The sequence below is a fragment of the Rhineura floridana genome, chromosome 15, assembly GCF_030035675.1.
Source record: "Rhineura floridana isolate rRhiFlo1 chromosome 15, rRhiFlo1.hap2, whole genome shotgun sequence".
In the NCBI taxonomy this organism is placed as follows: domain Eukaryota; kingdom Metazoa; phylum Chordata; class Lepidosauria; order Squamata; family Rhineuridae; genus Rhineura; species Rhineura floridana.
In genome coordinates, this window is record NC_084494.1 from 37253541 (window position 1) to 37265511 (window position 11971).

At 45.9% G+C, this 11971-nt stretch overlaps 1 pseudogene; it reads right to left on the reverse strand.

The window, feature by feature from the left end:
• Positions 1 to 10489: 10489 nt before the first annotated feature.
• Positions 10490 to 10611, reverse strand: LOC133371091 (5S ribosomal RNA; annotated as a pseudogene).
• Between the last annotated feature and the right edge of the window lie 1360 nt (positions 10612 to 11971).

Here is an 11971-nt window from a genome sequence, read left to right on the forward strand (position 1 = left end):
GCTGAATTACAAGTGAGGAGAGGGATGTTGCACTTACGTCCTGGCTTGTGCATTTCCCACTAGGGCACATAGCTGGCCACTGTGCGAACAGGATGCTGGACTGGATGAGCCCTTGGTCTGATCCAGCAGGGATCTCTGGTAGATTGGACTACAACTCCCATCAGCCCCACCCAGCCAGCCCTCTGATGCTGGTGCTGATGGGAGCATGGCTATGCTGCCTGGGACTCAAGGGAGTTGTGATCCAAGCCATCTGGAGGGCAACAGCTCAGAGAAGGCTGATGGAGAGCCAGGATGAAGCCAGGATGAAAAAACTTGTGTGCCAGGAATGAGGTTTGAGCAATCAATAATTTGATCTGATTTTTCCTGTGGATACCATTAGCTCTGGGTATGCAGCAGGCTTAGAAATCCAAGTTAATAAGCAAAGCTCAATGATCAACCCATGCAATCTTCTTGTACTACTCCCCAATGCCTTTTGTCTTTGAGCCAGTGTAGTGGCACAGCTAGAAGGCTGTGGCTGTGTACACAGTTCCCAGGATTCTTTTATGTGAGCTCGGATGTTCCCAGTTCAAATCTCACATCAGTCACAGATCTAACTACCTACCTCTCCCTGTAGAGGTTTGCTTAGATTCTTCCCTTTTAAGGTTTTGAAAATCCATTTTAGACACCCCCACCCCCACCTACTTTTTGATCTGTACAGTTCTGGTCTCTACTTGTGGATTAGACTGGGCTTTTTTTTTCTTTTTCATTTCCCACTTTTATTGTTTAACTGTTTTTATGTGAGCATAAAAGTGGCATTAAAATAATTCAACAAATTAATAAATAAATATTCATAGGTGTCAAGCAACTTTAATAGCTTTTTAATTTTAAAAATGCATAAAATACACAGAAGTCGGATTTGAAACGTTAAAGTAAGTCAAACATCTGGCCATTGTTTATAAATGGATATTTCCCCCCCTCCAAGCTACAATAAAAGGTGGTTTAGGGATATAGTTCTGAATATAGTGTGTTAATTTGGCAATAATCGCATATTCATATAATTCATTTCCCCATTCATAAATAATAGGTATATTTGCTAATTTATAATAGAAATTCCTAGCAGCCCTGATAATACAGGATAGCCTTCCCCTATAATTCTCATAAACTCCTGCTTTATTTTATTATTTATTTATTTATTACATTTATACCCCGTCTTTCTTTCACCATGGAACCCAAGGTGGCTTACACATGGTTCCCAGGCGGTCTCCCATCCAGGCACTGACCAGACCTGACCCTGCTTAGCTTCAGCAAGGTGGTGGTCTCATGCGCCTTCAGACCAGAGCCTGGGACTTTATATGTCTATGCCGGCTGAGCAGTGGCAGTTGGTGGCTCCATGTCAGTGGGGCAGTGGAATCCACTCTGTGTTTTAGTCTGAACTTTCAAGGAGCTGTCCAAAGTACTGAAGCACTGCCCCACTGACATGGAACCACCAGCAGCCACTGGGGCTGGGGCTGCTGGGAACTGTAGTCCCTAACATCTGGAGGGCAACAGGCTGGCAAAGGCTGAGTAGGAAATCATTTCTCAGTAAACTACAGGTACATTTTTGTGTGTGTAAGTCAGTGAGAATAAGACAATATCTTGCCTAAATTATAAACTCATCAGGCTCCCTCTTTTTCTCTCATTCTCACTCTTGGCCCAACACCCACATCATGGAGGATGTTACTAGCCTACCTCACCAGGTTGTCATCTACATCTCTAAGAAACACTCTGAACACTAAAAAAAAAAAGTATTATCATTCACCTCGTGTTGAATGCTTGTTTCCTGTTCCCACTTTGGACCACCGTATTTATAAATACAAGCTCATTAAAATTCTCCCCCCTGCTCTGCAGCTATTTTTAATCTTTATTCTTTTAATTGGATTTCTGCCTGATTTTGACCTTCAGGAGAAAAAAAGCTGCAATAACTAACAAATTTATGAGAAAAAGGGAGACCCAAATTGCTCTGCTTCTCCTTGCTCTGTTTTCTGCTCCGTGCTTGTTATGAACAGGGATGCAACTGCAGGAGTCTTCACAGAGACCTGATTCCCCTAATATGTTTTTTTTTAGCTTGATTAGGTTTTCTTGGCTTCTGGCTCCATCTTGGAAATGAACTTTTCACTGCCCCCAGGCATCCCTCACTCTTCTGTTCTTTTTGCCCTGTCTATGAGCTCATTTAGGCTGCGGGCTGCGGTATTTATGTTGTTTGGCTTGACCCCTGCAGCGCAAAAAGTGGGTAGGGGCTGGGTGAAAGGGCTCTTCCACAAGTAACAGGGTGCACTGTTTCAGCAATCCGGGTCAAACAGTTTAAATGGAGGGCAAAACCCTCATTTTCAGCATTCACGCTAAACAGTACAAGCTCCTCAGGGCAGCTGAATGGGGGCAGCCCACATCTCATACACACTTTTGGAAAAGACAAATGTAAATAAAGAGTAGTGCAGAGGGCCTGAGCGTGCACGTGCAAGCTTTTGGGGAAGGCGGGTGTATTAAATATCTATGGAAATAGACCTTCCATGTTTAGGAACAGTATACCTCTCACTACCACTCGCTAGGAGTATAGTGATGAGGAGGGCTGTTGCCTTCATGCTCTGCTTGCGAACTTCCTGGAAGTATCTAGTTGGGTGCCATTGGTAAGTGCCTGGCCCACTAAGTCTGCATTGTTTTATGCCTCAGCACCTTGGACAGCTCCTTGAAAGTTTGGACTAAAACCCAGAGCGGATTCCACTGCCCTGCTGATATGGAGCCACCAGCCGCCACTGGAATGCAGCCACCAGAGTTGTGACACTCAGTGCTTATTGGCTGGGCAGCTTTTTCACTGGCTGTTCTTTTGCATTCTGTAATTGCAGCCTGACATGCCAAAACTGAAGCAGGTAGACCTGTTCCAATCACATTGCCTCCTTGTTAGGAAGAGCTGCTCAGGACACATTTCTGTGTCCTGGGGAGCTGTCAAAAGCAGAGGAGCCAGGGGAGAAAAGGGGAGGACACTGCATATGGTGGCAGCAATGCTGCTCTGTTTCACAGTGTGGCTGCAGCCTCTAGGGGTGCTGTGCGGGAGGGGGAGGGGTCATGCAGCAGCAGCAGCAACTCAGTTCCAGACTGTCAAGGACTCCATGACCATAGAGAGCACCCAGAGAAGGCACCTTTTGGTGTGTTTGGCCATATAATGGCTTTCCCCAAAGAATCCTGGCACTGGTACTGTGCCCCTCTTAGAACTACAATTCCCAGTATCCAGTTCCCAGGATTTTTGGGGGGAAGCCATGCACTTTTTAAGTATGGTGTGTGGATGTGACTGTGTTACTGGCTGGCTGGGGAGTCCGGGGTTCATCATCCAACTTCTGGCTTCGTTTGGATGGAGATGGTGCTTTAAATGTGCACTGTGTGTACGGTGTAGATCAGCCCTCAGAGTCAGACCAGTGGTCCATCTAGCTCAGGATTATCCAGACCGAGTGGTAGCAGATCTCCAAGATTTTGGACAGCCCTACCTGGCGATGCTGGGGATTGAACCTGGGCCTTCTGCGTGCACAGCAGATGCCTGCCACTGAGCTGTGGCCCTTCCCCACTAGGTTCTGGTGCTAGCAGTGGGGTCCTCCTCCTCAACTCAGGTGTTGGCTTGTCAACATGTGATGGGGCCTGAAGGAACACGTGGGGTTAGCTTAAGCCCCATCATGATGTCATGGTGTGCACAGGCAGCACTCCCAAGCTGAGGTGCAATTCTGCAGAGGGAGTCTGTCGGGATGCACGGGGTTAACTCTGGCCTCATGGGATGCCACAGAGACCAGCAATGCTCTGAAGCCAAGGTGCAGTTGGCTGAGTCTGAAGGGGCCTCCTTCATCGTGAACCTTCTGTCCCCGTGCTGGAAACCTTTCATGCAATGAAGCCGTCCTCCCTGATTCAGCCAATTGCACTTTAGCGTGAAAGCATTGCTGGCCCCTGTGACATCCTCTACATGCCCCCAGTGCATTTTTGCCAGCCAGTGTCTGAAGACGGGTTAAGTCTCATCCAGTTCTGGGTCTGGACACCAGTTGGTCTTCCCAGATGGTGAGACCTCTGTTACTAGAGGAGTCTAGTGCCAGGCTACCATACCGGGGGAAGGGGCTGTTCTCATTACAGGGAGTCGAATTTTGCTGGGCCTCCCTATTCCTGCATCACCCCCAAGGAGATTGGGTGTTTGGGGCTCTGTGTGACATGAGAAAGGAGGTCAGCTTTCAGAGAAGGGACTACCCCACTCGACACGGGAGGAGTTGGTGGCTCTGTTCAGTGGCAGCTCGGGATCCCTTCCGTTCACCTTGGGTGTGACTGATGGCCATGGCGCCACTCTCCCTTTCGCTAGCAGCAGCAGGTGCCGGGAGGCACAGGGAGGCCAAGGAAAACGCTGGCAGAGTGGCAGCTGGGGGAGGGAGAGAGGGAGAGGGAAGGCACAGCTGCTGGGGGGGACCTTGTGATGAACTTGGAAAGAGGCAAGAGCTGCCAGGAATCTGAAGTCGGAGAGCTCGTCCTTAGGCGTTGTTCTGGGCAAAGTGGGGCTGAATTGCACTGAATTGGGATATGGAGGTTCAGCTGCATGTTCCTCCTGACCCATCCCTTTGCCCAGCCTACCTCATAGGTGTGGTTTTGTTATGTGAGAAGATTCAGGACAGACTAAAAGAGGCACACCTTCACACAGCACACAGGCTGAGTTATTTATTTTGTTTTCTATACCCTGCTGCAAATCTTTCAGAGATCTACCAGTTCATCCCAGTAGTGGAGTGGCAAATTCAGAAATGCAGGCTCTCTTCATGATAGACACAGCCACACCCCTCCCCCACTTTTTTGCTGCTGGGTTGAGAATTAGAGCCCTTGTTAATGCCTTCTCCCATAACAACAGGCATCCCTAGGAGCCAATAAGCATGAAAGGGGGAGAGTGTTAGCTCTTGAGAAGAGTCTTCTCAGTGGCCAACTCACCTCCTTTCACTCTGATTGGCTCCAATCATCCAAAAAGGACAAGGAAGTATGTTAGAAGACTCTTCTCAGTGGCTAACCCTGCTGGGACCCTGCTCCCAAAAATGTAAGTGGTCTAAGACTCCCTGAGATCCTGCACCACTACACCCCGCTCCACCCTGATCTTTCTGCCTATCCCTGCTTCAGTCACGCTGGTTTTCAGTGGAGTCACTTCCCATAACAAACCACAAGCCATCATGCAGACATGCTTGTTATTTGATGTTTTCAATATCAAGTGATGACATGAGTGAGTGAGTGTGTGTGTGTGTGTGTGTGTGAGTGTGAGAGGGAGAGAGAATGTGGGCCATTATAGATCAAAAACCCCAGATGGAATTCTTCATATTGCCTCCAGTGGGATGCTAGCTCACACATGAGCCACCAGTCACTGAGTGAAGAGAAGTCGAGTGATGCACATTCATAAGTGTATGGCCTGAGGATATTCGGGCTATGATGCTAGCAAGCTGGAAGGGTTAGACCTGATGGCCTCTGAGGTATCTCTTAACTCTCTGATCCAATGAAAGCCGCACTCTGGCTCTAGAATGGCTACAATATTTGGGGCTTTTAAGTTTAAAATAGAGGGCACTGTGGCTCCATGTCAGTGAGGCAGTGGAATCTGCTCCAGGTTTTTACTCCAAACTTTCAAGGAGCTGTCCAAGAACCTTGGACAACTCATTGAAACATTTGGATGAAAACATGGAGCAGATTCCACTGCCTCACTGACATGGAGCCACCAGCCACTGCTGAGGATACTCAACTAGATGGACAGGCAAGATCCAGGAGGCCTCTTCTGATCTTCTCCATGCCAGCCCTAGGCAAATGGGGCTCCCTCCCAGGGTGCTCCTTCTTGGGAGCAAAGTGGTAAGATAAATCAGGCTGGGCTTTTTGAACTAAAGAAGCATCACTCCAGCATCCTCCCAGAGTAACATGTACTCAGCACTGACTGGGGGGCACTTCCTGAGGGCAGGATTAGCACCAGAGCACCTCTCTTCTAGATCTGCCTAGATAGAGGGAGCAGAAATCAATTGAAACACACATTTGGCACACAAGCTGTGAAATCAGTGTTGCAGCGGCGTATTGATAGCGTGTGCCAACCTGGTGCCAACCTTGTGCCCAGTAAGAATAGAGCCAGCCGAAAGATATCCACACACAGACCGTTACAACAGGGGTTATGGGCCCAGCCTACCCAGCCCAGCCTACCCAGCCTGCCAGCAAGCCTACCCAGCCTGTCCAGCTAGAGTGCTGAGAAAGGGTGCTTAATCGTGGAAGCCAGTTGGGCGAAGGAATAGTGTTTAGCAGTGTTCAGAAGAAGTGGCTGCAGGCATGGCAGTTTCACTTTCAGCCGGGATGCCTTTGGAAAGGCTCACTGAACGAAACTATTCCAGTTGGCGATTAAGGATGCAAGCGTTCCTTACTAAGGAAGATTTATGGTAGGTAATTGTGACCGACCCACCGGCGGATCCGCAACCAGCTCCATGGATTCGAATGGATGAGAGAGCCAGGGCGTTAATCATCTTGGCGGCTGATGATTCTCAGTTGCTCTCTATACAAGATAAGCCAACGGCGAGGCTTATATGGACTGCATTAAACGAAGTGCATGTGAGAAAAACAGCCAGCAGCAAAATCCACTTAGCACGAAGGCTCTATCAGATGAAGCTGGCTGAGGACGGGACAATGTCTGCACATTTGTTGGAAATAAAGAAGCTGTTTGCAGAGCTGCAAGAAAGGAATGTGGTGCACACACAGTTGCAGCAAGTGTACATCATCCTCTCTTCACTGAATTTGTCTTGGGATCCGATCATGTGCTCGCTGGAAGCTATGCCAGATGAGGGTCTGACAGTTGAGTATGTCTCGGGCAAACTGCTCCAGGAGTGAGACAGACGAAAGGAAGCAGAAGGAAGGGAGAGAAATGAGAAAAGAGAATGCAGAAAGCCAAACTTCAAAGACACAGAAGCAAGATCGTTTGGACTAAAAGCCTGTTACTTCTGTGGTTCTTCTACTCATCTACAAAGAGACTGTGAATTGAAAAGTGGAAAGGACGAGGCAGGAAGCCGTTGTGTGTGCAGCTGGTGAGCGCTGACAACTGCAAAACTAAAAGCTGCGAAAACAGAGACAGTACTGTATGGGTTGTAGACTCAGGCGCTACCCACAGTATGGTGAAGGACATAACTTTGTTCAAAACTACACTTCCCACGAAAGAGGATGTTGTGCTTGCGGATGGCACGCACAGACAGGTATTGGGGAGGGGCACTGTAAAGTTGAGTGTACTGAACACCATTCTGACTGATGTATTGTTTGTTCCAAGCTTAGAATGCAATATAATGTCTGTTCAGAAACTGAATGCAATGGGATATGTTGTCACGTTTAGTCAAGGGACATGTGAGTTAAAGAAGGGGGACAAACTCTGTATGAAGTGAATCTTAGGAATTCACTGTTTTACATACAATTCAACCCCAAAGGATGTGCTACTATGTGTGCAAACAAGAAGCCTCATGACCAGTGTATTCATTTATGGCATAGGAAACTAGGTCACACTAGTTTTGGCACGATCATGAAAACACCCAGTAATAGTGTGGATGTGACACTAAAGCAGTGTAACCAGTATGTGGAATGTGATGTATGTAATCAAACCAAAGCCACAGTTGCTCCCATATGTAAAGAGGCAGAGAGCAGCACAAATGCACCATATCAAATGATTCATATTAATCTAGTAGGACCGTTTCAAAGCTCACAAGGTGGTGCCAAGTATTTTCTGGTGATTGTAGACAACTATACCAGGTTTTGTACCATTTACCTGTTACATGCAAAAGACGAAGCAGAGGGAAAATTGAAACAGTTTGTGAAAAAGATTGAAGTGCAACATGGTGTTACAATCCAAAGAATACGCTCTGATCAAGGGGGAGAATTCACTGGTAAATCGCTAGAGCAGTATTTGACAAAGAAAGGCATAGAACAAAATTTCACTGCCCCATTTTCTCCGTTTCAGAATGGATTGGCGGAGAGAAAGAATAGAACCCTGCAGGATGCAACTAGAGCCACGTTGAGGGACTCTGAGTTACCAAATGCGTTTTGGAGAGAGTGTATATTATATGCCAATTACATTCAAAACAGGCTGTATCATAGGGCAATGCAAATGACACCATATGAGAAACTCAATGGAAAGAAACCAAGACTGCAACATATTGTTAGATTTGGGGCAAAGTGCTGGGTGCATGTTCCCAAGGGAAAACGACATGGGAAGTTGGTTCCCAGAGCACAGAAAGGGAATGTACTGGGATTCCAAAATGCTTATTATCGTGTCTGGATTCCAAATCAGAGAAGGGTGGTGCTTAGCAGGAGCATTGAAGTACAGGAACAGAATTGGGATAACATTGAGTATGTTGAACTAGGCAATTCACATGAACATGATGCAACCACAGAACATGAACTAGAACATGGGATAAAACAAGAGGAAGAGGAACGACCTCTTGCTGGTGTGGGTGAGAGAGGCAAAGAGGAAACAGAGCCTCAGGGAACATTAAGACTCTCTGAAAGAGCGAATCTAGGTAAACCACCTGAAAGGTTTCAGATTGGCACAGTAACAAGCCAGGGAACAAACAGGTGCAAAGAAATGGATGATGGTGAAACACTGTACCTAGACTGTGTTAAATCAGGTTTGCCTTAACTGTAGAAACTAACTTGTAATTGTGAAAAGAAATGAAAATGGATGTACTCATGTCTTTATGGAAAAGGTGGGAGCTGTAGGCTGCTGAGGAGTCTACGTGTCTGGTTTTCCAGAAAGACAGAAATGAGAAGACGTGTAATGGGTTAACACTGTGCAGCAGCTCAAGGTCGGAGGCTGCAGCTGGCATGAAACAGAACATCTATAAAGCCTTGAAAGAGAAACTGCAAGGTGTGGGGGTGTTAGGAGTGTTAGGAAAGTATTCGTGTCTGTATCTGTGAGAGAAATCCTGTCAGTAAAGACTCTTAACAAGTAACGGTCTGTGTGTGGATATCTTTCGGCTGGTTCTATTCTTACTGGGCACCAGGTTGGCACCAGGTTGGCACACGCTATCAATACGCCGCTGCAACAAGCAGATATGTGTTGGTTTGCTTTAAAAAAAACACCTTCCCCACCCAATCCCAGCAGACACACACATATATCCGCCTTCCCTTCCCACCTTTAATCAAATCCCCCAAAAGATTTTCCCTAATTGGAGGCTGCTGGAGGCAAGTGACATATGGACTAGTTAAGTCATGCCCCAAGGAAGCGCTTCCATTTGGGTGTGTGACTTAATATTAACACCATTTCATTACCCTCTACTCCCACTCCACCTTCATTCTTCAGACTCCCCAGCAATCGACTCAAAGCTGGTAGGGGAGCAGGGGCAACAGAAAGCAAAGGAGAAGACTCACTTTGGCCATCAGATTTTGTCCAGGCTTTTGCAGGCTGGGCGAGTGTTTGTGTTTGCACTGAGGAGCATTGCCTGGAATCAGGGCTGGGAGCTTTAATAGGATTAATCAGCTGCTCAATCAGCTAATTCACTAATTGCAGATTAAAAGATGTGGATTTAAAATGAGGATTGTCAACTTTGCTCTGTGTGTGTGTGTGTGTTGCAAAATGGGTGGCTGCCAGCAATTAGTGTTCATCTCGATATCATTAAAGGTGGCCGTCCCAGTATGGAATGATTGATCTATGTTCATCAGGAGTTTTATTTTGTTCAGTAGCCTCAGGGTCATGTCTTTTCTGCACCCCAAATGTCTGTCCTGAAGAACCCAAATCTTGCCCCAGGAAAAGCTTAATTCTCTATGTCCTGAACCTCTCGTGCAAACCAAGCTCATTTGAATGTTTTTGCTTATGCTGCATAATTTATTTTACTTGTGCTGAATGCAGGGAAGGCAAGGAGTGATTCAGAGCATGGAATTCTCCTCTCCCTCTTGCATTTCCACACTTTGAGTGGATGCATTTCTTCCTTAAGGCTTCCTTTAAAAACCGGCCGGTGAGGAGAAGGAAGAAGGTCTAAGCAGCTTAATCCAGCCAGAGCACTTCGCAAGAGTTTAGTTCCTCTGCAGGTCAATTGGCAAAAGAAGCTAAAGTGAACTTGAGCCAATGAATAAAAGTTTCCAAACAATGAGGACTTGTTTTCTTGGTGTGCCTTCCACCTGGGGCTGTCCTCAAACAGCTCAGCTTTCAAGAAATTGAGATTTTTTGGATAAACTTGGGGTGTTGTTGCTTTTTTTGTGGCCTGCTTGTTATTTTATTTATTTACTTCATTTATGAATTCCTTCCTACTAAGCATGTCAAAATGATTTCATGGTACAGTAAAAACATGTATAAAATCACTTGCCTATAAAAAACAATTAAGACAATTTCATGTAGAAAAACAATCAAAAACCATTATTGTTGTTATATGCCTTCAAGTCAATTACAACTTATGGCGACCCTATGAATCTTTTTTGGATATCTTCACAGGGTTTTCATGGTAAGAGGTATTCAGAGGTGGTTGACCATTGCCTTTCTCTAAGCCTACGGCACCCGGTATTCCCAGGCAGTCTCCCATCCAAGTACTAACCAGGCCCGACCCTGCTTAGCTTCCAAGATCAGATGAGATCGGGCGTGTTCAAGACAGTGGTATAAAAACAGTTAAAACAATTACATAAATAAAAATGATTTAAAATTCAGTTAGATACCGACTGGGGTAAAAATATTTACTAAGGAGGCCTGTTGAAAGAGGAAAGTCTTCAACAGATGCTGTAATGCTAATAGAGATAGCACCTGTTTGATATGTAACAGGAAGGAATTCCAGAAGGTAGGTGCCTGATTCCAGGTTTGAGTGGAACATAGCTGCTGATAAGTAGAGATCTGCAGGATTCCTTCCTGGGCAGAATGCAGTGATTGGTTCGGGAATATAAAGGTGAGATGAATGTTGGAAGATTCAGGACAGACAAAAGAAAGTACTTCTGCACACAGTGCATTGTAAGTAATTTTAAATTGTTTTTAAGGATGCATTTTTAATTATTGCAACCTACCCTGGGACCTCATAGTGAAGTGCAGGCAATAATAATAATAATAATAATAATAATAAGTAGTAGTAGTAGTAGTAGTTAAACTATAGGGTTTGCAAGAGAACATGATGGCCACCAACTTGGATGGCTTTAAAAGAGGGTTAGACAAATTCATGGAGGAGAAGGCTACCGATGGCTACTAGCCTCGATGGTTATGCTGTGCCTCCACAGCATTCAGTATGCCTCTGAATTCCAGTTGCTGGAAACTGCAGAAGGGGAGGGTGCTGTTACGCTCAGGTCCTGTTTGTGGGCTTCCCATTCAGGCATCTGGTTGGCCACTGTGAGAACAGGATGCTAGACTAGATGGGCCACTGGCCTCATCTAGCTACAGGGCTCTTCATATGTTCTTACGATCTTATGTGTTACATCTGATTCCTGCCTGTAACTTCCTGAAATTGGAAGCAGTAAATGCCACTCACGGTGATGCCAATATTCCATAAAGGCTCAGAATTCAGTTTGGCACATCACTGTCACTGCCAGAGACAGATTTCCATTCCTCTACTTCCCTCTTCTCTTCAATGCATTGTTAATCAAATGAAAACTTCACAGGGAAAGCTCCAAAAGGGAGGGGATCAGCCCAATTCAGTGGCAAAGCAGCACTATAATTACCTCTAACAGGAAAATAACTGGTATGGTAGCTAATATCAGCCCTCTGCCGATGTTAAGCTGAGTTTGCCAGAATGGATCAGTCATAACCATGGCGTAAGGGCAGAAGTGTGGCTGGGTTTTTGATGTCATTGGAGTCTGCAGAAAGGCTAAGCGCTAATGGCGAAAATACAGGCTATTTCTTTCTCCTTTAAGAGCTGCCTTGCCCTTCACCAGTAACTGTACTTGTCACTCAAGGCGGGCTCTGTGAATTCCATACTGTGATTGTTCCACCTTTGGCCTTTCTGGCAGCAGTCTGGCATGCAAACAAACCCCATTTTATTTTATTTTTAAA